Raw genomic sequence first — 27455 nt, forward strand, 5'->3', positions numbered from 1 at the left:
GAAGGCTACATGAAGAGATCGTTGTGATACTGAATAAGCTTGAGATGTACTTCCCGCCCGCATTCTTTGACGTGATGGTGCATCTATGTGTCCATATTGTGGATGACATAATAGACCTGGGGCTGTCATTTCTACACAACATGATGCCGTTTCAGACGATGAATGGGATCATCAAAGGATTTGTTCGTGACATGTCCCGTCCGAATGGAAGCATTGTCCAGGGCCATTTGACACAAGAGTGCATGTCTTTCTGCAAGAATTTTCTATATGGCGCAGACCAGCTGCTTGGTGTTAATGTTGGTTTCTCCGTTAATGTCAGGACCCCGACTCAATGCCACATCGATCTAGCATGTAACACCTCATATCACTTTGCGGCCTCATGCACGGTATCCCCACGGGTGTCGCCTTACCTTTGCCCGGGACCATTTGCGCCTTTTGGCACACGTATATGAGAGTGTCGCTAGCATCCATATGATAAGGAGCCCGGGCTGACATGGTAGTCGTAAACCCAAAGTGGCACAAACTTACAGGGACAGGCATCCATGACCCAGCATCGAACGTGTCGGTCATCAGCGAGTGAATCCAGGCTGTAGCACTGGGCTAGCAGGACTCCGGTGAACCGGGCTGTAGCGGGCTAACAGGACTCCGGCATTCATCGCGTGACATTTCCCCGAAGGGATAGACACAGGAACGAAGAAGGACACATGCCGGCCAGCCTAAGTGTTCCGGAGTAGTAGCAAGCTACCATGGCTCAGTGGAAGCACTAGGAGACATTTCCCGGTAAGAGAGGCTACTAAGGATAAACAACTAGATAGTCAGATCCCACACATACCAAGCATTTCAATAACATACACACACTATGCTCGATATGTGCAAATACAACATGGCATCACAACATGACTCTACAACTCAAGTATTTTATTCAATAGGCTCCGAGGAGCGAGATATTACAAACATGGGTCTCATGACCCAACAATCAGATCATACAAGTCAAAGCACATGCAGAAGCTTAACATGTCTGAGTACAGACATCTAGAAATGAAAAAGGCTGAGAAGCCTGACTATCTACTAGATCCTGCTGGGGGCACAAGATCGTAGCTGAGGTAACAAGCTAAACGTCGAAGTACACGCGGAACTACTAGCGAGACTGAAGTCTCTCTCCAAAAACATAAATTAAGCAACGTGAGTACAAATGTACCCAGCAAGACTTACATCAGAACTAACTACATATGCATCATTATCAACAAAGGGGATGGTGGGGTTTAACTGCAGCAAGCCAGCTTTGACTCGATGGCTAACCTAAACTACGACTACAAATAACTCTTTTGAGGTGGCGCACACGAGTCCACATATTCACCATATCAATACACCACTATGGACCCGCTCCCGTCTCCCTACGAGAACGCCATCCATAGCACTCATGCTTATCTTGCACATTTTAGAGTATCCACTTTCACTTGTCTATGAACTGTACAGGCAACCCAGAAGTCCTTTACCGCGGACATGGCTATTCGAATAGATGATGTTAACCCTGCAGGGGTGTACTTCTTCACACACGCTCTCACCACTTACCGCCGTTTACACGACATGTACTCGACAACCTTCAAGCGGAAGCCCAGCGAGGGTGTCGGCCATGACCTGACTAACCACACAAGTCTCTCGTCCAGGTTTATCGCCTATTCGGGTTCCATCCGCAAGGAGATCCGGTCGGGGTGTCGCTCACAGCCCCAAACGATATGAGCAGGGTTCCCAAGCCCACCAACCGGGTGCCACTTGGTACACCGTGCCACTGTGCCTAGTCTGTCCCAAGCCCACTTGTACCGAGTGCCACTTGGTAGACCACTAACACTACCTACAAACACCAGAAACTAATTGCAACTCCTGGACAGAGATCATGTTGATTAATAAGTCGAGAGGGGTCGAGTTACCGGAACCCAATGTGTGGTAGTAACTGTTCATGGATCACAAACGCACAACTCAGTTCCTGAGGACCGCTGCAATGAGACAACCCACCATGTACTCCTACATGGCCTCTCACCGCTACCTTTACCAAATCGTGTTCACACACTTAGCTCTCAACAGTAGGACATGTTCACCACATTCCAATTCATCCCCGATGAATCAGACCTGACTCAACTCTAAGCAGTAGCAGGCATGACAAACAAGCATGAATGAGTAGGCACGACAGGGCTCAAACAACTCCTACTCATGCTAGTGGGTTTCATCAATTTACTGTGGCAATGACAGGTCATGCAAAGGATAAAGGGGTTCGACTACCGCAGCAGGTAATAGATGTATCGTTGTTGTCCTAATGCAGTAAAAGAGAGCAGGAGCGAGAGAGTGGGATTGTATCGGAATGAACAAGGGGGTTTTGCTTGCCTGGGACTTCTAAAGATACCATTGAGTCTTCATCAGTGTCAACGATCACAACGTCGGAACATCGTCTACCGAGAGGGGACAAATACCGGCAGCAGAGAAGAAATACAATCAATGCAATGCACAATATGATGCATGATCATGACACGTCAATATGCTGTGTGTTGGGCTAATGCAACTAAAACCAGAGTGGTTTGAGCTTATTTGAATCAATGATTCAAATACAAGCCTAAACTATGAACTCATATAAGTGCATTATAATGTTTCATCTAAAAAGCAAGGTTAGGTTGCTCTAACATGCATGAAACAAGTACAGATTGATAGATTGGATTTTTCTGATCATTTTTCATATATAATTTATTTCATTTGGAGTTAGGGTTGAATTTCTATGATTTTTACAAGTTTAAGCCTTTTTCTGGAATTTCTTGAATTAAATAAATCCAGAAAAACCTATTACTGTGTCAGCATCGCGTCATGCTGATCTCAGCAGGTCAACAAAGTAGCCGCGAGTCAAACCTGACGCATGGGTCCCGCATGTCAGTGTGATAAGGCAGGAACAGAGGCTGACCAGTGGGACCCGGTCAAAGCTGAGGTGGCAAGGTCAAACTAATGGGTGGGGTCCATCCTATTAAATTAATGCTAAGTATTTTTGTTAGCCGGTCAAGTAACCCTGTGGGACCTACTGTCAGTGACACGGCATGTGATTAGGCTAACCTAACCGCGCCACGTCAGCGAACGGCGTTCAGCCGCCGGTGACCACATCTCGCGGCGGTGGCTCGCCGGCGTTGCTCGGGACGGTGCTACAGTGCATCGTTTCGCTCGTGGTTTGCGGCTACGGCGAGCTAGGAGACTCGCGCACCCAGCGGTGACAACAACTCGAGCTGGGGTGGCCAGAGGCGATGGCAACCACGATGACGGCGGCGGCCGTAGTTCGGGCGTCGAGCGTTTCGGCGTTGCAGTGCACTAGGGCAGGTGCTTGTGTGTTCTACGTGCTCCCGGGGGTGCACTGAGTGTGGTGGCGTGCTTGGTTTGGACGAAGGCAGGCCAAAACGACGATGGCGACATGACCGGCGCCGGCGAGGTCTCGGTCTCGATGGAAACGAGGGTTGGAGCTCTAATTAGTCCACGGGAGTAGGGGGAAACGGTTCAGAGGCTCATAGCGCATCGCATGGAGGGGTGTTCAGCTCGGGGGAGGCTCTGGAGACAACGGAGTGGCGACGGCGATCGCCGGAGTCCGAGGTAGAAGACAGAGCCGATGGCGGCGTTGTAGCGGCTCCTGCGGGGCGTGGCTCGGTGAGGAGGAAGAGGGGGTCGAGGTGGAGCCTCTGAGCGCATCGGCGAAGCGAGGCAGTGGCTGGTGGCCGTGGCAGCAGCGAGCGGCGGCGATGAGCGCGCTCGGGCGCGAGAGGGAGAGAGAGCAGAGAGGGGAGAGGCATGGGAGAGAGTGAGACTGGTCCAGGGGGGTGCGTGGCATCCTCAGGGCGACGGGGAGACAGGCAGAGAGGCAGGAGGTGGCCTGGGCGTGTGCCCGCGCGCTCCAGCCACGCGCCTGCGTCCTACTGTCCGAGGAGGAAGACGACAGGGATGGCTGCGGTGGTGGGCTGGGCTGCTACAGTAGAAGGCCAGGTAAGTGGGCTGCCAGGTGAGCGCCAGGTAGTCCTTCTCTCTCTCTCTCTCTCTTTTATTTTCTGTTTTCTATTTTTCTGCAGATGTTTGGCTTTATTAAAAATACCAGAACTTATTCAAAAATCATGTAACTGCTTGAGAGCACTATTTGGAATATTTCCAACAGCCATCATTTCAGTTCATGATTATTTGGACATTTAAAATAATTTATAGCATTTAAATGTCCAAGTACAAATACTGTATGATTTAATTCAATAACCCATAGTGTCCTAGAAAAGTGTGCACCATTTTTGGCAGAGGTTCTGGACCAAAACAAAAATGATGAACATTATGAAGGGCATTTCAGGTTCATTGAAAATATTTTTAGGTTGAACCTATTTGAATTCCATTTGGTGCTAGGGTTCTGGACATCCCCATTTCAAGTTTAAATGAAGTTTAAACATGATGCAGCAACCAAGATAGTCCAAGTGCATAGCAAGGCTAGGGACGTGACAACTCTCCCCCACTAAACAAGAATCTCGACCCGAGATTCAAGACGTGAGGTAAGAAGACAGAGGGAACACAAAGCTAACACGATCTTCACGATCCAACTGTTCTTCTCAAAGATGTTGATTCGTTGCTTCATATTGATCTTGATGTCTTTGCTTTCGAGAACTTCATCCAACACAAGGACAGGGACACTCTACAAGGATGGATCATCCTAATGATCACAAAATCAACTAACAGGATGAGACATAGAAACATCTCTTGAGCTGAGAGGCAAAACACACATCAGGAAGGGCGGAAGAAACAATTTGACGAGGGTTTCAAAGTAGCGAGGAAAATAGTTGCCATGATCCCATAACGGGGCAACTTAGGGAAGGTGACTCGTAGAAATATCCCCTTAAGTGATAAAAGAAATACCTTTGATTCAAAGATCATTGAAACTCTTTATACCAGCTTAAGGCAAGTTACAATCGATCATTTGGAGAAGTTCGAAAGGATGGCATACTCAGTTTGGAAAGGAAACTAGAGTTATAAGACAACTCGACAAACGGAAGGCACATTCCAATCGATACCGGGGATATAACCTAGTGTCTGAGCATGCCCTCAAGGACTTGAGCATTTCCATAATCCTCAAGGTTTTACCAATATCTGTGACAAGGATCCTGGCAACACAACATACTATCATGATGAATAACCGTGGAAGATGCAGATGCAAAGGAAGATAACACCTTCTCAGATTTCACCTTGGCGGGGCCAAGGGGACAAAATCTGGATGATCGACCGAGAGACATTTAGCACTCCGCTTCTAATGTTCTCCTTGATGTGCTAGTGTATCCCATTCATAGATATGGTTTGATATCTAGAACATCAAGTAAAAGGTCGGACTTCGGGAACACAAAAATCCATAAGGAACAACTAGGGAGTAAATCCTATGAAATCATTATGGGGAGGTGGCCAACTTCCTCAATCAAGATACTACAATAATAGGTCTTCCGGCTGGGTGTGTTGGCCACGACATCCAATTTACCGGGTTATGGAGAGACCACTATTATATTTCTTGGGAAACGTTCAAACCATCATATCTGCCTGAGATTCAGATCTGGTTGGTGTCAGGATAATCCAGACTTGTCAAGTCTAGAAAGAAAATGAAAGTTTGCAACACAAATCGATGAGATGACGTTGCGAGATTCTCGGGAAATGAACTATGATAGCAAGCTCCAAAACATGAGCTGGTTCTGCTACACACATGTGAACACGTTGTCCCAGACAAGCATGACCACATAGTAGTCTTATAAAAAAACACTACCGAGTTCAGGTGGGGAACCATCAACGAGGATATCGAAGTCCTCACACAAGTCCGGATTAGCTCTTATGAAGGAACTTCTTCTCCTTGAACAAATCAGTCAGTGGCTTGGTGTGCTAAGGATACATATAGAATGGAGGTTGCAAGTCTCCAAACCACAGAATGCTTCGCACGTATGCATGACCGATTTGGGATGATTCAAGAGGAAGCAACATTGACTTTCTCGAATTCACGACGGCAACTTGCATCAAATGCACATGAACTGGAGGAAGTCACTTCTTTCATCCAACATATGCTTCATGAACGAGACATGAAGATAATGCTTATAGAAGTTTCCAACACTAGCTTAATGTTCAACAAAATCATGGAGGAGATAAGGATGTTGTCGATGGGCTCAACAACAAGTCATCAAGATTTCCATGTAAATGGAATTCCATAATTATGTGAACAAGTGATAGCATTGGTCAGACCCAAAAGATATAATGGTGTATGCTCGAGGGGTCAACCACGATTAAGACAACATTACGAACATCGTTGGTTCTGAATTGATTTGATGATAGCCCATACTCAAATCAAAGGATTGATAAGGCAATAGGTCCAATAACTGATCACAGGGACCAATCGATGCAGATATCATCTTTCTTCAACACACACACAAGGATATCCCTTGGAGATGAACTAAGTCAGGTGAGCTTTTATCTTCCAACTCTCCAAGTTGTTGTTTAGCTTAACCAACTAGCTCAGGGGTATCCAACACAGATTCTTGGAGAAGGGGATGTTTTATAAGAAACCAACTTGATCACGAACTCAACATAGCGGTCGGGTGACAACTTGGGGATACTTCCGAGAAGATATTCGGAAAATCACAAACCACCGATATGTTACTAAGCTCGAGAACAATCTTGCTTTTCAGGGCAAGACAATATGATCAAATGAGCGAGGACTTAACAAAATCCTAACTCATCAATCGAGGAGTGCACCGGGAAAGTGGACTAGGTAGCACGATCAACCTTAGGGTGATGATTCAATAATCAACTCGCTAAGGACGAGATTATTGTCCATTTAACTACCAAGCAACAGAGTTGCTAGGAGTATTGATTTCACACACCACGAGTCACTTGTCGGCATTCCGGTTACAATAACACAGAAATCGAGGAATGAACAATGATGGCGAGAAGTATCACTGTACCAAGAGTTCATAGGATGGTGTGAATTCCTATGATATTCTTGATATAAAGATGGTAATACTTCAGGGTAGGACAGAACAAAAGCTGATTATATTTTGATCTGCGGAGTACAACTGCTTTGACCCAATCCTGGATATGGATGAGGTACTAGAGTTTGTTTCTCCTAGTCATTCCGAATAGAATGGCTTGACGGACCACAAAAGTAAAAGGCATCAATGAACATGAATGCACGACTACTCCTGACTATCAATTGATAGACGGGGATCAGCATACAACTAAGGAGGGACAACTCAAGGAACATACAATTTTCTGAGTTGTGGATGCATGGATTAGTATGCCGAACAAATTCAGCATATTTCTTCCGGATAACCCATGCTGAAGAGGAAGGACAGGCAGATTCACAATGTGGAATGGAGAACTCATCAAGAGCACTCTGGTTGTGATCTTTTGGTTCAAAGAACTTCTGCCATAAGTGGTTCATAGTATTTGGAAGAAGGAAATACCATGGACCTCGAGGACTATCGCAAAGGTTACTAATATCTTAAAGGAACTAGCAATTACTAACAACATGAAGTAGGGTGAATCTCGGGTTCAGAACCCAGGAGTAGAATACCTACTAACTAAATTGCATCATGGGATGCTTTCGAGAATGGTGGCCAGAATCATCACACTGGGAACAAAAGTATGGCTAAATTACTAGGTGATACTCTAGACACCTAGGGTCATAATAATAGCTCCAACATAAATGCTGAGGCAACATAGTACCTTAAATCAGCAATTTAGTGTGGTTAACCTGGCCAAGGAGATAACGGAAATAGGAGGAAGGGATTTGCAAATGCATCAGACTATTTAGAAACCTGGGATGACTCGGATAGCATAACGGCTGTAAATGCTCAAAAGATTTGAGACATCCTGCAAAAATGGTGGCATAACCACTCAGAAGCACAATCTCAAGGTTTCGAGATCAACAATTAACATACGGAAGTAGTACCAACTGAACTGAGACTTAAATCCAACAATCTTATAAGTCTACGGATTAGTAACACGTGATCTTGATAGAAAGAAGAGACAACCTAGTTTCTTAACCCCGTAGGAAAGATAAGATGACTCAGATCAGAAGGGCATGAGGTAAAGGAGTAAAAAGAATCTTACGTTCCATCCCACAATCAACTCCCTTATATGACTAAAGAATTTCTAGACTCAACTTCGACCAGTTTGGCTTGGTAATTCTATAGGCAGTCAAGCTCTGATACCAAAGCTGTCAGGACCCCAACTCAATGCCACATCGATCTAGCATGTAACACCTCATATCACTTTGCGGCCTCACGCACGGTATCCCCACGGGTGTCGCCTTACCTTTGCCCGGGACCGTTTGCGCCTTTTGCCACACGTATATGAGGGTGTCGCTAGCATCCATATGATAAGGAGCCCGGGCTGACATGGCTAGTCGTAAACCCAAAGTGGCACAAACTTACAGGGACAGCCATCCATGACCCAGCATCGAAAGTGTCGGTCATCAGCGAGTGAATCCGGGCTGTAGCACTGGGCTAGCAGGACTCCGGTGAACCGGGCTGTAGCGGGCTAACAGGACTCCGGCATTCATCGCGTGACATTTCCCCGAAGGGACAGACACGAGAACGAAGAAGGACACATGCCGGCCAGCCTAAGTGTTCCGGAGCAGTAGCAAGCTACCATGGCTCAGTCGAAGCACTAGGAGACATTTCCCGGTAAGAGAGGCTACTAAGGATAAACAACTAGATAGTCAGATCCCACACATACCAAGCATTTCAATAACATACACACAATATGCTCGATATGTGCAAATACAACATGGCATCACAACATGACTCTACAACTCAAGTATTTTATTCAATAGGCTCCGAGGAGCGAGATATTACAAACATGGGTCTCATGACCCAACAATCAGAGCATACAAGTCAAAGCACATGCGGAAGCTTAACATGTCTGAGTATAGACATCTAGAAATGAAAAAGGCTGAGAAGCCTGACTATCTACAAGATCCTGCCGGGGGCACAAGATCGTAGCTGAGGTAACAAGCTAAACGTCGAAGTCCACGCGGAACTACTAGCGAGACTGAAGTCTCTCTGCAAAAACATAAATTAAGCAACGTGAGTACAAATGTACCCAGCAAGACTTACATCAGAACTAACTACATATGCATCATTATCAACAAAGGGGATGGTGGGGTTTAACTCCAGCAAGCCAGCTTTGACTCGATGGCTAACCTGAACTACGACTGCAAGTAACTCTTTTGAGGTGGCGCACACGAGTCCACATATTCACCATATCAATACACCACTATGGACCCGCTCCCGTCTCCCTACGAGAACACCATCCATAGCACTCATGCTTATCTTGCGCATTTTAGAGTATCCACTTTCACTTGTCTATGAACTGTACAAGCAACCCAGAAGTCCTTTACCGCGGACACGGCTATTCGAATAGATGATGTTAACCCTGCAGGGGTGTACTTCTTCACACACGCTCTCACCACTTACCGCCGTTTACAGGACATGTACTCGGCAACCTTCAAGCGGAAGCCCAGCGAGGATGTCAGCCATGACCTGACTAACCACACAAGTCTCTCGTCCAGGTTTATCGCCTATTCGGGTTCCATCCGCAAGGAGATCCGGCCGGGGTGTCGCTCACAGCCCCAAACGATGTGAGCAGGGTTCCCGAGCCCACCAACCGGGTGCCACTTGGTACACCATGCCACTATGCCTAGTCTGTCCCAAGCCCACTTGTACCGAGTCCCACTTGGTAGACTAATAACACTACCTACACTAATTGCAACTCCTGGACAGAGATCATGTTGATTAATAAGTCGAGAGGGGTCGAGTTACCGGAACCCAATGTGTGGTAGTAACTGTTCATGGATCACAAACACAGAACTCAGTTCCTAAGGACGGCTGCAATGAGACAACCCACCATGTACTCCTACATGGCCTCTCACCGCTACCTTTACCAAATCGTGTTCACACACTTAGCTCTCAACAGTAGGACATGTTCACCACATTCCAATTCATCCCCGATGAATCAGACCTGACTCAACTCTAAGCAGTAGCAGGCATGACAAACAAGCATGAATGAGTAGGCACAACAGGGCTCAAACAACTCCTACTCATGCTAGTGGGTTTCATCTATTTACTGTGGCAATGACAGGTCAAGCAAAGGAGAAAGGGGTTCAACTACCACAGCAGGTAGCAGATGTATCGTTGTTGTCCTAATGCAGTAAAAGAGAGTAGGAGCGAGAGAGTGGGATTGTATCGGAATGAACAAGGGGGTTTTGCTTGCCTGGCACTTCTGAAGATACCATTGAGTCTTCATCAGTGTCAACGATCACAACGTCGGAACATCGTCTACCGAGAGGGGACAAATACCGGCAGCAGAGAAGAAATGCAATCAATGCAATGCACAATATGATGCATGATCATGACATATCAATATGCTGTGTGTTGGGCTAATGCAACTAAAACCAGAGTCGTTTGAGCTTATTTGAATCAATGATTCAAATACAAGCCTAAACTATGAACTCATATAAGTGCATTATAATGTTTCAACTAAACAGCAAGGTTAGGTTGCTCTAACATGCATGAAACCAGTACAGATAGATAGATTGGATTTTTCTGATCATTTTTCATATATAATTTATTTCATTTGGAGTTACGGTTGTATTTCTATGATTTTTACAAGTTTAAGCCTTTTTCTGGAATTTCCTGAATTAAATAAATCTAGAAAAACCTATTACTGCGTCAGCATCGCGTCATGCTAATCTCAGCAGGTCAACAGAGCACCCGCGAGTCAAACCTGATGCGTGGGTCCCGCATGTCAGTGTGACAAGGCAGGAACAGAGGCTGACCAGTGGGACCCGGTCAAAGCTGAGGTGGCAAGGTCAAACTAATGGGTGGGGTCCATCCTATTAAATTAATGCTAATTATTTTTGTTAGCCGGTTAAGTTACCCTGTGGGACCTACTGTCAGTGACACGGCGTGTGATTAGGCTAACCTAACCCACGCCACGTCAGCGAACGGCGTTCAGCCGCCGGTGACCACATCCCGCGGCGGTGGCTCACCGGCGTTGCTCGGGACGGTGCTACAGTGCATCGTTTCGCTCGTGGTTTGCGGATACGGCGAGCTAGGAGACTCGCGCACCCAGCGGTGACAACAGCTCGAGCTGGGGTGGCCGGAGGCGACGGCAACCAGGACGACGGCGGCGGCCGGAGTTCGGGCGTCGAGTGTTTCGGCGTTGCAGTGCACTAGGGGAGGTGCTTGTGTGTTCTACGTGCTCCCGGGGATGCACTGAGTGCGGTGGCGTGCTTGGTTTGGACGGAGGCAGGCCAAAACAACGACGGCGACATGACCGGCGCCTGCGAGGTCTCGGTCTCGACGGAAACGAGGGTTGGAGCTCTAATTAGTCCATGGGAGTAGGGGGAAACGGTTCAGAGGCTCACAGCGCATCGCATGGAGGGGTCTTCAGCTCGGGGGAGGCTCTGGAGACGACGGAGTGGCGACGGCGATTGCCAGAGTCCGAGGTAGAAGACGGAGCCGATGGCGGCGTTGTAGCGGCTCCCGCGGTGCGTGGCTTGGTCGAGGTGGAGCCTCTGAGCGCATCGGCGAGGCGAGGCAGTGGCTGGTGGTCGTGGCAGCAGCGAGCGGCGGCGATGAGCGTGCTCGGACGCGAGAGGGAGAGAGAGCAGAGAGGGGAGAGGCACGGGAGAGAGTGAGAGCGGTCCAGGGGGGTGCGTGGCATCCTCAGGGCGACGGGGAGACAGGCAGAGAGGCAGGAGGTGGCCTGGGCGTGTGCCCGCGCGCTCCGGCCAAGCGCCTGCGTCCTACTGTCCGAGGAGGAAGACGACAGGGATGGCTGCGGTGGTGGACTGGGCTGCTACAGTAGAAGGCCAGGTAAGTGGGCTGCCAGGTGAGCGCCAGGTAGTCCTTCTCTCTCTCTCTCTCTTTTATTTTCTGTTTTCTATTTTTCTGCAGATGTTTGGCTTTATTAAAAATACCAGAACCTATTCAAAAATCATGTAACTGCTTGAGAGCACTGTTTGGGATATTTCCAACAGCCATCATTTGAGTTCATGATTATTTGGACATTTAAAATACTTTATAGCATTTAAGTGTCCAAGTAAAAATACTGTATAATTTAATCCAATAACCCATAGTGTCCTAGAAAAGTGTGCACCATTTTTGGCAGAGGTTCTGGACCAAAACAAAAATGATGAACATTTATGAAGGGCATTTCAGGTTCATTGAAAATATTTTTAGGTTGAACCTATTTGTATTCCATTTGGTGCTAGGGTTTTGGACATCCCCATTTCAAGTTTAAATGAAGTTTAAACATGATGCAGCAACCAAGATAGTCCAAGTGCATAGCAAGGCTAGGGACGTGACAGTTAACAAGCACGATGGGAGGCTCGAAGGAGAAGGTCACTCCAACGGTCACAGGGAACTACATGTGGCATACTTAAATCGACGCAGTGACTTTGACAGAGTAAACTTGGTAGTGCTACAACACCTAGACGAGGTAGATCCTTTCATGGGACTAAGTGTTGGAAGATTAATATGATGGGAAATAGACCCGGGGGCCATAGGTTTCACTAGTGGCTTCTCTCAAGATAGCATAAGTATTACGGTGGGTGAACGAATTACTGTCGAGAAATTGATAGAATTGAGCATAGTTATGAGAATAACTAGGTATGATCATGTATATACGCATCACGTCCGTGAAAAGTAGACCGACTCCTGCCTGCATCTACTACTATTACTCCACACATCGACCTCTATCCATCATGCATCTAGAGTATTAATTTCGTAAGAACGGAGTAACGCTTTAAGCAAGAAGACATGATGTAGAGGGATAAACTCAAGCAATATGATATAAACCCCATCTTTTTATCCTCGATGACAACAATATGATACGTGTCATTTCCCCTACTTTCACTGGGATCGAGCACCGCAAGATTGAACCCAAAGCTAAGCACTTCTCCCATTGCAAGAAAGATCAATCTAGTAGGCCAAACCAAACTGATAATTCGAAGAGACCTGCAAAGATAACCAATCATATATAAAACAATTCAGAGAAGATTCAAATATTGTTCATAGATAATCTTGATCATCAACCCGCAATTCATCGGATCTCGACAAAAACATCGCAAAAGAAGATTACATCGAATAGATCTCCAAGAGAAACAGGAGAACTTGGTATTGAGATCCAAAGAGAGAGAAGAAGCCATCTAACTAATAACTATGGACCCGAAGGTCTGAGGTAAACTACTCACACATCATCGGAGAGGCTATGGTGTTGATGTAGAAGCCCTCCGTGATCAATGCCCCCTCCAGCGGAGCGCCGGAAAAGGCCCAAGATGGGATCTCACAGGTACAGAAGGTTGCGGCAGTGGAAATAGGGTTTCATGGTGCTCCTGGATGTTTTCGGGGTACGTAGGTATATATAGGAGGAAGAAGTAGGTCGGTGGAGCCACGAGGGGCCCATGAGGGTGGAGGGCGTGCCCAGGGGGGTAGGTGCGCCCCCTACCTCGTGGCTTCCTCATCTGCTGCTTGACGTCCACTCCAAGTCCTCTAGATCACGTTTGTTCCGAAAATCACGTTCCCGAAGGTTTCATTCCGTTTGGACTCCGTTTGATATTCTTTTTCTGCGAAACACTTAAATAGGCAAAAAACAACAATTTGGGCCGGGCCTCCGGTTAATAGGTTAGTTCCAAAAATATAATAAAAGTGTATAGTAAAGCCCATTAAACATCCAAAACAGATAATATAATAGCATGGAACAATAAAAAATTATAGATACATTGGAGACGTATCAAGCATCCCCAAGCTTAATTCCTTCTCGTCCTCGAGTTGGTAAATGATAAAAACAGAATTTTTGATGTGGAATGCTACCTAGCATATTTCTCAATGTAATGTCCTTATTTGTGGCATGAATATTCAGATCCTAAAGATTCAAGATAAAAGTTTAATATTGACATCAAAATAATAATACTTCAAGCATACTAACTAAGCAATCATGTCTTCTCAAAATAACATGGCTAAAGAAAGTTATCCCTACAAAATCATATAGTCTAGCTATGCTCTATCTTCATCACACAAAATATTTAAATCATGCACAACCCCAGTTTCAGCCAAGTTATTGATTCATACTTTAGTATTCTCAAACTTTTTCAATTTTCACGCAATACATGAGCGTGAGCCATGGACATAGCACTACTTGTGGAATATAATATGGTGGGTGTGGAGAAGACAAAAAAGGAGAATATAGTATCACATCGACTAGGCGTATCAACGGGTTATGGAGATGCCCATTAATAGATATCAATGTGAGTGAGTAGGGATTTCCATGCAACGGATGCACTAGAGCTATAATTGTATGAAAGCTCAACAAAAGAAACTAAGTGGGTGTGCATCCAACTTGCTTGCTCACGAAAACCTAGGGCATTTTGAGGAAGCCCATTATTGGAATATACAAGCCAAAGTTCTATAATGAAAAATTCCCACTAGTATATGAAAGTGACAACATAGGAGACTCTCTATCATGAAGATCATGGTGCTACTTTGAAGCACAAGTGTGGAAAAAGGATAGTAACATTGTCCCTTCTCTCTTTTTCTCTCATTTTTTCTCTCACTTTTTTTCCTTTTTTGGGCCTCTTTCTCTTTTTTTTGTTGGCCTCTTTTTTTTAGTCCGAAATCTCATCCCTACTTGTAGGGGAATCATAGTATCCATCATCATTTCCGCACATGGGACAATGCTCTAATAATGATGATCATCACACTTTTATTACTTACAACTCAAGAATTACAACTCAATACTTAGAACAAAATAAGACACTATGTGAATGCCTCCGGCGGTGTATTGGGATATGGAATGAACGATGAGTGACATGTATGAAAAATTTATTAATGGTGGCTTTGCCACAAATACAATGTCAACTAGATGATCACGCAAAGCAATATGACAATGATGGAGCGTGTCATAATAAACGGAACGGTGGAAAGTTGCATGGCAATATATCTCGGAATGGCTATGGAAATGCCATAATAGGTAGGTATGGTGGCTGTTTTGAGGAAGGTATATGGTGGGTGTATGATACCGGCGAAAGGTGCGCGGTATTAGAGAGGCTAGCAATGGTGGAAGGGAGAGAGTGTGTATAATCAATGGACTCAACATTAGTCATAGAGAACTCACATACTTATTGCAAAAATCTACAAGTCATCAAAACAAAGTACTACACGCATGCTCCTAGGGGAAAGGTTGGTAGGAGTTAACCATCGCGCGATCCCGACGTCCACACATAAGGAAGACAATCAATAAATATATCATGCTCCAACTTCATCACATAACGGTTCACCATACGTGCATGCTACGGGAATCACAAAATTCAACACAAGTGTTTCTCAAATTCGTAATTATTCAACTAGCATGACTCTAATATTACCATCCTCATATCTCAAAACAATCATCAAGCATCAAACTTCTCATAGTATCCAATGTACTTTATATGATAGTTTTTATTATACCTATCTTGGATGCCTATTACATTAGGACTAATTTCAACCAAAGCAAAATACCATGTTGTTTTAAAAGACTCTCAAAATAATATAAGTGAAGCATGAGAGATCAATAATTTCTATAAAATAAAACCACCACCGTGCTCTAAATGATATAAGTGAAGCACTAGAGCAAAAACTATATAGCTCAAAAGATATAAGTGAAGCACATAGAGTATTCTAATAAATTCCGAATCATGTGTGTCTCTCTGAAAAGGTGTGTACAACAAGGGTGATTGTGGCAAACTAAAAAGCAAAGACTCAAATCATACAAGATGCTCCAAGAAAAACACATATCATGTGGTGAATAAAAATATAGCCCCAAGTAAAGTTACCGATAGATGAAGACGAAAGAGGGGATGCCTTCCGGGGCATCCCCAATCTTAGGATTTTGGTTGTCCTTGAATTTTACCTTGAGGTGCCTTGTGCATCCCCAAGCTTAGGCTCTTGCCACTCTTTGTTCCATAATCCATCAAATCTTTACCCAAAACTTGAAAACTTCACAACACAAAACTTAACAGAAAATCTCATAAGCTCAGTTAGCGAAATAAAACAAACCACCACTTTAAGGTACTGTAATGAACTCATTCTTTATTTATATTGGTGTTAAACCTACTGTATTCCAACTTCTCTATGGTTTATAAGCTCTTTTACTAGCCATAGATTCATCAAAATAAGCAAACAACACACGAAAAACAGAATCTGTCAAAAACAGAATAGTCTGTAGTAATCTGTATCTGACGCAAACTTCTGAAAGCAAAACATTCCACCAAATTAGGAAGTTCTAGATGATTTGTTTATTGATCTACTTAAAAAAGAATCAACTGAAAAGCACGTTCCTGTGATTTATGAAAACTAATCTCGTGCGCACAAAGTTTCTTTTTTTTACAGCAAGATCAAATAGCTATCACCGTAGGTTATCCTAACGGTTTTACTTGGCACAAACACTAATTAAAACATAAAAACGAATCTAACCAGAGGCTAGATGAAAAATTTATTCAAAAAAGAAAGGAAATATATTGGGTTGTCTCCCAACAAGCACTTTTCTTTAAAGCCTTTTTAGCTAGGCATTGAGATTTCGATGATGCTCACGTAAAAGATAGGAATTAAAGCACAAAGAGAGCATCATAGAACATGTGATAAACACATCTAAGTCTAACATACTTCCTATGCATAGGAATTTTATAAGCAAACAAATTATCATCACAAGCAAGAATTAGCATATGCAAGGAAGAAGAAAGAGACAATAGCAATCTCTACATGACGAGAGGAAATTTATTATCATGAAAATTTCTACAACCATATTTTCCTCTCTCATAATAATTACATGTGGGATCATAAGCAAATTCAACAAAATAGCTATCACATAAAATATTTTCAACACGATCCACATGCATGCAAAGTTGACACTCTTCCAAAATAGTTGGATTATCATTAACTACAGTCATGACCTCTCCAAACCCACTTTTATAAAAAATACCATAAGATTGAACATTCTCCAAATATATGGGATCTAAAGTTGACAGTCTTCCAAACCCACTTTCAATATTATTGCAAACACTATTATCAATCTCATATTCATCATGGGGCTTAAATAAATTTTCTAGATCATAAGAAGAATCACCCCAATCATGATCATTGCAACAGGTAGTAGACATAGCAAAACTAGCATCCCCAAGCTTAGGGTTTTGCATATTATTAGCACAATTGACATCAAGAGAATTTATAGTAAAATTATTGCAATCATGCTTTTTATTCAAGGAGCTATCGTGAATCTCTTCATAAATTTCTTCATCACAATTTTCAGATTCACGAATTTCAAGCAAAACCTTATAAAGATAGTCTAGTGCACTCAAATCACTAGAAAATGGTTCATCATAATTGGATCTCTTAAAAAGATTAGCAAGCGGATGAGGATCCATAGATCTTAGGTTCTCTGTTTAGCAATAAATACTCAACTATTCCAACCAAACGAGCCAAGTAAGACATCGAGGCAAACGAAAAGACAAACGGAAAAAGGGCGAATAAAACGAGAGGCAAATGGAAAATAATGTATGCGAGGGATAAGAGTTTGTGATGGGTACTTGGTATGTCTTGACTTGTGCGTAGACTCCCTGGCAACAGCGCCAGAAATCCTTCTTGCTACCTCTTGAGCACTGCGTTGGTTTTCCCTTGAAGAGAAAAGGGTGATGCAGCAAAGTAGCATAAGTATTTCCCTTAGTTTTTGAGAACCAATGTATCAATCCAGTAGGAGGCCACGCTCAAGTCCCTCATACCTACAGAAAAAAATAAGAACCTCGCAACCAACGCGATAAAGGGGTTGTCAATCCCTTCACGGTCACTTACGAGAGTGAGATCTGATAGAGATAATAAGATAATATTTTTGGTATTTTTATGATAAAGAGAAATAAAGATGCAAAATAAAATAAACGGTAATAGAAATAGCCAAGTGTTGGAACATTAATATGATGGAAAATAGACCCAGGGGCCATAGGTTTCACTAGTGGCTTCTCTCAAGATAGCATACGTATTATGGTGGGTGAACGAATTACTGTCGAGCAATTGATAGAATTGAGCATAGTTATGAGAATATCTAGGTATGATCATGTATATAGGCATCACGTTCGTGACAAGTAGACCGACTCCTGCCTGCATCTACTACTATTACTCCACACATCGACCGCTATCCAGCATGCATCTAGAGTATTAAGTTCATAAGAACGGAGTAACGCTTTAAGCAAGATGACATGATGTAGAGGGATAAACTCAAGCAATATGATATAAACTCCATCTTTTTTATCCTCGATGGCAACAATACAATACGTGTCATATCCCCTACTATCACTGGGATCGAGCACCGCAAGATTGAACCCAAAGCTAAGCACTTCTCCCATTGCAAGAAAGATCAATCTAGTAGGCCAAACCAAACTGATAATTCAAAGAGACTTACAAAGATAACCAATCATACATAAAAGAATTCAGAGAAGATTCAAATATTGTTCATAGATAATCTTGATCATAAACGCACAATTCATCGGTCTCGACAAACACACCACAAAAGAAGATTACATCGAATAGATCTCCAAGAGAAACAAGGAGAACTTTGTATTGAGATCCAAAGAGAGAGAAGAAACCATATAGCTAATAACTATGGACCCAAAAGTCTGAGGTAAACTACGCACACATCATCGGAGAGGCTATGGTGTTGATGTAGAAGCCCTCCATGATCAATGCCCCCTCTGGCGGAGCGCCGGAAAAGGCCCCAAGATGGGATCTCATGGGTAGAGAAGGTTGCAGTGGTGGAAATAGGGTTTTGTGGTGCTCCTAGATGTTTTCGGGGTACCTAGGTATATATAGGAGGAAGAAGTAGGTCGGTGGAGCCACGAGGGGCCCACGAGTGTGGAGGGCGCGCCCAGGGGGGTAGGCACGCCCCCTACCTCATGGCTTCCTCGTCTGCTACTTGACGTCCACTCCAAGTCCTCTGTATCACGTTTGTTCCGAAAATCACGTTCCCGAAGGTTTCATTCCGTTTGGACTCTGTTTGATACTCTTTTTCTGTGAAACACTGAAATAGGCAAAAAAAACAGCAATTTGGGTTGGGCCTCTGGTTAATAGGTTACTCCCAAAAATATAATAAAAGTGTATAGGAAAGCTAAACATCCAAAACAGATAATATAATAGCATGGAACAATCAAAAATTATAGATAAGTTGGAGACGTATCAAACATCATTGGAATGGATGGAGTTGCCAACGAGGAAGACTAAGATCAGTATGGCAACCCAATGAGGGAAGATGACGATGATGATGAAGTGTACGGCAAAAGAAGAATCAATACTACATTACCTAAGAAAAATCATACTCCATGGAAAAGGCAAAGTCACAATGAGGGGCTCAATTATTCTTCAATGAACAAGAAGGTAAAGAAGCTGACTCAAAAATGAAAACGTCAACGCTGAGGAACCGTATGTTATCGGTCAAATGATGTAATATATATGTTCCTATTTTGTATACACACTTAGCCATTATTATGCATGGGTCCAATGATGTAATATATATGTTCTTATTTTGAATACATATTTAACCATCAAATGATGCAATATATATCGCCTTCCCTTCGTTCACTACTCTCGGAAAAAATGCAAAGAAAAGTGAGAGAAAATAAAGGAAAAGAAAATAGAAGGAAATAAACAGGAAAACTGTTATATAGGTAGTGGTTATAGTAGCAGCACTTTTGTGAGAAACGAGCTACAACTAGTCAAGAGAGCAGTAGCGGTTTCTACACGAAACCGCCATAGCTACCTGGAGTAGCTATAGCGCGTTTTGCCTAAACGCGCTACTGCTATGCCCACTTAATCCCCCAAAATCCCCACTCCTCTCTTCATCCGGCCTCTTTTCCCCAAAATCCCCACACTCTCTGTTCCCCTATCGCACCGCCGGAGCCCTGTCCTTGCCACGCCTCTGCGCTCGCCCCCGACCCCGACCCCGATCGACCCCGATGCCAGCTCCAGCCCCGGCCCCCGACCCCGACCCCGACCGACCCCGACCCCGGCTCCGGCCCCGGCGCTCGCCCACGGCCCCGACCCCGACTCCGGCTCCGGCCCCGACGCTCGACCCCGACCCCGACTCCTCCCTCTATAAGCCCCCCACCGGTTCTCCTCTCTCTGGTAGCTAGGTGTTTTTGGTTAATTTACTTAGGTTTTAGTTAGGGCAGATGGTTAATTAGGTTATATATTTAGTTATGAATTTAGCTAGGTTTTTTCTTCAAGTTCTATATTTTTCTTCCTTTTATATGCAAATTTGAAGTGGGGATGTGATATGTGGACATGAGATTTTTTGGACATGTCATATTTGCAATTTGGTCGTGTCATTTGGACATGATGATTATGTGCAGGGTAAATGATCCGAGTGGCCTATGTTACGTCGGAATGTTGATTCATTTCCGTTCCGGTGAATTTCAGGCGCTCGATATGTCCATTTTATTTAGCAAAGGTCATGCCGAAATTTCCCGTGAATTTTGGCATGATTTGTGCTAGATAGTAGGCATATCGAGTGCTGGGAGTTGCTGGCAAATGACATTCCGGCAAACATAGATTTCTTTTTTATGTCATTTCTCATTTTTTCATAGTTCTAGAATTAAACGAGGAGACTTAATCATAGGAAACATGTCGAACAACGAAGAAACTGGGCCTTCTGACCAAGATGCAGATGAGATGGATTATGAGGGTGAACAAGAGTACCTCGACTATTTGACTACTAAGTAATTGCAAAGTCAAGGTTTGCAGGCCGGCCTCGATGATGGTACTGATGCTGACATCGACACCGACAGCGCCGGCACCGATGGCGGAACCGAGACCGGCAGGGAAGATACCGGCGGGGAAGGTACGGCGTCGATGCCGCAACTGAAAAGAAGAAGCAGAAGAATCAGAGGAGACAAAAACCTAACAAACTAGGGATTTGACGACTAGTGATCACAAAGATGGCACCTGGCAAGTTTGAGCCATTAGAGCCGGAAGAACCTCGCAAGTGCTATGGGAACCAAGTAGGATGCATCCTACGGGAATGCGCGAGCATCAACGACGATGACTTAATGTCGGAGTAATGGGCCACAGGTAGGCTAACCCGAGTCCCTGAACCTTTCAAGACATCGGGGCTGGCTGCGCCCCTCAAGGAATCAAGATGAAGTGCCGCCTTCTGGTGGCCGGCTGGAAGAATAGCCTGCTGCCCATAGGCGGCCGAGTTCTAGTAGCCGGCATCAAGACAGGTCGGCTCCTAGTGGGCAGCTTCCAGAGAAGCCGGCCCCTAGCAGTCGGCCCGTGGCGCCCTCAAAGTCTGCGCCCTCATCAAGAAAGACAAGACAGGGAGTGGCTATAGTGTAGCCCATCACCATGATGTCGGTGTGACGTCAACAAGTGAATAGGGGCGGCCCAGGTCAAACTGACCAGTGGGACCCACGTGTCAGTGTCTAGTCTAGTAAACAGAGTTTGTTAACGCTAAACTAATCCTAAACGTAGGTAATTAGCAGGGGCTGGCCCCACATGTCAATGACCCAGGGAGGTCAAAACCCTGGTCAACAGGGCCTAACACATCGGCGGCTCATCGCCGGCGATGACGGAGATGGTGGGGCGGCTCGGAAATGCTCCTCCGATGACCAAATCGGCGGTGGAGTTGTGCTACGTGTATTTGGGAAAGCGCCGCATCCAGTGGTGCAAGTGGTTGGACACGGAGACGCCGGAAACGACGCCAGCGAGCTCGACAGTAGCGGCTGGAGTTCGGACATTGACGGATAAAGGGCTATGGGGCACTAGGGGAGGAGCTGGTGAGTGCAACATGCTCCTTGGGGTGCTCTGAGCGCGTTGATGAGCTCGGACGCGGGTGGCAGCAGCTGTGGCCGCGGCGGCGCCAAGACCGGCAGCGATGAGCCGTTGGGCTCCGTGGTGGAGCTAGCTAGGGCGCATGAACAACAGAGGAAAGAGAGGGGGAGGACTCAGAAGCTCACAGGAAGGACAGAGAGAGGTTAAGCGGGCTCGGGGAAGGCTTGACGGTGTCGGAATCCCGGCGGCGATCTCCTGTGGCCGAGGAAGAAGATGAGGTTGAGGACGACATGTCGGGGCTCTTTCGGTCGCATTAGCCGACGGAGAGGATGATGGAGGCATGGTGGATCTCGGGGGCGCGTCGGAGAGGCGAGGGGGTGACGGTGGATGCAGCAACAGCGAGCGGCGATGACGGCGCGCTCGGTTGCATGGGAGGGAGAGAGAAGAGGAGGGGGAGGATCTCGAGGGAGAGAGAGAGAGCCGGACGGGTTTGGGGGGTCGCGTGGCGTCGTCCAGACGCGTCGGGGAGGGGGGCTGGCAGGCAGGAAGGAGCGGGCCTCCTCGGCCGTGCGCGTGCGAGCACGCAGCTATTCCAACTGGCTGGAGGTGGGCTGGGCCAGCGAGCTAGGCCAGCTACAGGTAGGTGGCTAGGTAGTCCTTCTCTCTCTCTTTCTCTTTTATTTCTCTCTGTTTTCTATTTTTCTTCCTTTTTTTAGATTTTGTAGAAATACTAAACCTTTTCTAAAAATCCTGATATAAATTGTGGGCTTGGTTGAAATGTTTCTCAGCAGCTCTCGACCATTATCAGAGTTATTTGGGAAAATAAAATATTTATAGCATTTAAATGCCCAAATTCAAATACTTTATGATTTAATTCAAAAATCCATAATGGTCCTAGAAATATGTGCACCATTTTTGGCAGAGGTTTTCAACCAATCCAAAAATGATGAACTTTTCTAAATGGCATTTTGGGTTCATTGAGAATATTTTTATTTGAACCTAGTTGATTTGATCTGGTGCTAGGATTTGAAGAATGCCCATTTCAAATTTCAAAATAAGTTTAGACATGATGTAGATGCAACTAATTACAAGCAAAGATCTAGGGCTGTGACAACTCACCCCCACTAAACAAGAATCTCGTCCCGAGATTCAAGACATGAGGTAAGAAGACAGAGGGGTCACAAGGCTAACACGATCTTCATGATCCGATTGCCCTTCTTGAAGTTGTTGATTCATTGCTCCAATTGATCTAGACGTCTTTGCTTTCGAGATCTTCATCCAACACGATGATGTCAGAAGGAAACTCTACAGGAAATGATCTCCTCGAAGATCGAGCACTCAAGAACAACTCATGGAGTGAAACGTAAGAACATCTCTTGAGCTGAGGCATAAAACACACATTAGGAGCAACGAAAAGAAGCAGACGACAAGGGTTTAATTTGGTAGGCAACAATTCCACGCTTGAGTATGATGGTGCATGGTTTCAAAGTAGCGAGGAGGTAATTGCCATGATTCCATAACAGGGTACCTTAGAAGAGGTGGATCATAGAATTATTCCCTTAGGTGGCAAAAGAATACTTTTGATACATAGATCATTGAAAATCTTCATACCGGCCCAAGGCAATTTGCAATCGATTACTTGAAGGAGTTTGGAAGAATGGCATACTCCGACTAGAATGGATGATGTGGACTACCTTGCTGAAGACAACGCAATGGATGATTTTTGCCTATCATCGGAAATGGATGGGACCCATGGTAAGTCCACTTTTGAAGATGATCTTGGACAGCAACTGCTGAGAAGGCAGCCCATGGGAAATTGGCACAATGGCGGTGCAAGCTGGGAACAAAATGCAACTGTTGGGAATGTTCCAACCATCATATCTGCCTGAGATTCAGATCCGATTTGTGACATGATACTTCAGACTCAACATGTCCGAAAAGAAAGTTTGCAACACAACTGACAAGATGACATTGCGAGATTCTCGGAAAATGAACTACGATAGCAAGCTCCAAAACATGAGTTGGTTCTGCTACATGCCTGTGAACACGCTGTCCAAGACAAGCATGACCACATAGTAGTCTTACAAAAAAACGCTACCGAGTTCAGGTGGGGAACCATCATTAGTGACATCGAAGTCTCCACGCATGGAAGTCCAAAGAATTCACCTTAGAGTAGACTCCTTTATCTTGAACAAATCAAACAGTGGCTTGGTGTGCTAGGGATGCATATGGAATGAAGATGATCAGTCCATCAGACCATAGAATACTTCGCACATCCATGATTGAATTGGGATGATTCCAGAGGAAGAAAAACAAGCTTTCTCGAACTCACGGTGGAAACTTACATCAAACCCACATGAATTAGAGGAAGTCACTTGTTTCATTAAACATATACCTCGTGAGCTGGCACGAAGGAGATGCTTACAAAAGTTTCCAACACTAGCTTGATGTTCAACATGAATCATGGAGGAGATATAATGCTGTTGATGGGCTCAACAACAAGTCATCAGGATGACCATATAAATGGAATTCCACAATTATGTGAACAAGAATATAGCATTAGTCAGACCCAAAAGATATAATGGTGTATGCTCGAGGAAGCAACCACGAGTAAGACAACATTACGAGCATCGTTGGTTCTGATTTGATTTGACGATAGCCCATGCTCAAATCAAAGATTGGATAAGACAATGGCACCGAAAACTGATCACGAGGATCAATCAATGAAGATATCATCTTTCTTCAACACACACACACAACAGATATCCATTCGGAATGAACTAAGTGGATTAAGCTTTTATCTTCCAACTCTCCAAGTTGTTGTGTAGCTTAACCAACTAGCTCAGGGTATCAAACACAGATTCTTAGAGAAAGGGTGGTTTACAAGAAAACCAACTTAATCACGAACTAAACATAGCGGTCAGGTGACGACCTGGTGATACTTTCGTGAAGATATACGGAAAATCACGAACCACCGATATGTCTCTAAGCTCGAGAACAATCTTGCTTTTCAAGGCAAGACGACATGATCAGAAGAGCAAGGGATTCAATCGTAACTCAAAGATCGAAGAGTGCACCCGAAATAAGGACAAGGTAGCACAATCAATCCTAGAGTAGTGATCCAATAACCAACACGCTAAGGATAATATTAATGTCCATTAACTACCAAGCAACACGGTTGCTAGGAGTATTGATTTCACATATCATGGTTCACTTGTCGGCATTCCGGTTGCAACAACATGGGACCGAGGACTGAATAATGATGGTGAGAAGTATCACTGCGTCAAGAATTCATAGGAGGTGGTGCAATCCTCATGACATTCTTGACATAAAGATGGTAACACTCCAAGGTAGAACAAAGAAAAAGCTGGATTGACATTTTGATCCACGGAATACAACTACTTTGACCCAATCCTCGAAGTGGACAAGGTATAGGAGTTTGTTTCTCCTAGTCATTCCAGAATAGAATGGCTTGACAGACCACAAGAATATGAGGTATTGATGAGCATGAATGCATGACATGCTCTTTACTATCAAATGATAGACGGAGATCAGGATACAACTAAAGAGAGGGACAACTCAAAAGAACATATGATGTTCTGAGTTGTGGATGCATAGATTAGCATGTCAAACGAGTTCAACCGGTTTCTTCCGGATAGTCCATGTAGAGAGGTAGGACTGGCAGTCACAATGTAGGTTGGAGAACTCATCAAGAGCACTCTTATTGTGATCTTTTGGTTCAAAAGAACTTCTACCAAGAATGGTTCATGGTATTTGGAAGAATGGTATACCATGGACCTCGAGGACTATCGCAAGGGTTACTAATATTATAAAGGAACTAGCAAACACTACCAACATGGATGCTTAGGGTGAATCTCAGGTTCAAGAACCCAGCAATGGAATGCCTACTAATTAAATGGCATCACGGGATGCTTTCCAGAATGACGGCCAGGATCATCACACTGGAACACGAAACATGGCTAGACTACTAGGTGACTCCCTAAGACACCTAGGGTCATAATAATAGCTCCAACATATATGTCGAGGCAATATAGTGCCTCAACACATCGATTAGTGTGCTTAGTCTGGCCCAAAAGAACATCGGGAACAGAAAGAAGGAAGTTGCAAATGCATCAGACTATTTAGAAATCTGGGATGACTCAGACAACATAACGGCCGTAAATGCTCAAAAAGATTTGAGACATCATGAAAAATGGTGGCATAACCACTTAACATCACAATATCAAGGTTCCAAGACCAACTGTGAACATGCGGAAGTAGTAGAGCTGAACTGAGACTTGAATCCATCAATCTTATAAGTATATGGATTAGTAACACGTGATCGTGATAGAAAGATGAGAAGCCGAGTTCTTAATCCCTGTAGAGAAGAAGAGGTTGACTCAGACCAGAAGGGCATAAGGTAAAGGAGTAAAAAGAGCCTTATGTTCCCTGACACAATCAATTCCCTTACATAACTAAAGAATTTCTAGACTCAACTTCGACCAATTTGGCTTGGTAATCCTACAGGCAGTCATGCTCTAATACCAACACTACTAGGAAAACCCTTACCAGTAGCACTGTTTTTTTTTGGCTGTTAGTAGCGCGGGCAGGCACGCTACTGCTACGGCGAGCCAGCTATTTCTTAGCAGTAGCGCTTGTTTGAACCAGCACTACTGCTATCTATATCTAGCAGTAGCACGCCTCCGTCCATCGCTACTGCTAATACTAGTAGCATGGCCCTTCAAAACAACGCTACTGGTAAGCAGCGCTGCTACTACTCCAATACCCCACGCTACTGCTAGTATTTTCCTTTTTTTATGTTGCTGTATTCGTATTTTTACAGGTTTTATACAGTTATAACATACACATACACTGGAACTATATGAAAAAGGAATGTCTCATCATCATCATCGAAGTGGTACAACATAGTCTCATCATATCAACATAGTCTCAACACAAATGATGTCGATCTCATCATCATCTCGAAATAGCGATACAAGTTAATGATCACATGTCTCTTACATTGTCACCATAGACACATGTTTCATCATCTACCTAAACTAAGACATACACGATAAGAGCAATCACGATGATCAAAATCGGTATTATGTTGTAGTTTTTGCAGCGGCGCTGGTTGTGAATCCCCTGTTGTGCTATGTATCTCAAGTAAGTAGCTTCGACTTCCGCTCTGCTATCAAACCCTTTATGGCTTCCGCCGGAGAAGCCCAAGACTTTGGCCTGACACTCTGGCCACTCATCATACACATCCGAAACATGCCCTACATACACAGCATACCACTTCCTCGCCATCGTTGATCTATATACCTGTCAGAGATGCACATATATATACCATGAAGCCAATTCAACAAAACAATTATGAAATAGAAGCAACATATATAGTAAACATAGTTAACAAATTTCATCGTACCGAAAGTAATTAACTAGAGCGCGGCACCATACATCTAATAGTTTCGTCGTACTGAGAGATTCGAAGTTTCGTCGTATAGAAAGTAACAAGTAACTAAACAGACACATTGTTTTTAAGCAGTGCACTCTTCGAATCTGTCCATATCCGAAAGGGTG

This window comes from Triticum aestivum, chromosome 2B, assembly GCF_018294505.1.
Source record: "Triticum aestivum cultivar Chinese Spring chromosome 2B, IWGSC CS RefSeq v2.1, whole genome shotgun sequence".
NCBI classification, from domain to species: domain Eukaryota; kingdom Viridiplantae; phylum Streptophyta; class Magnoliopsida; order Poales; family Poaceae; genus Triticum; species Triticum aestivum.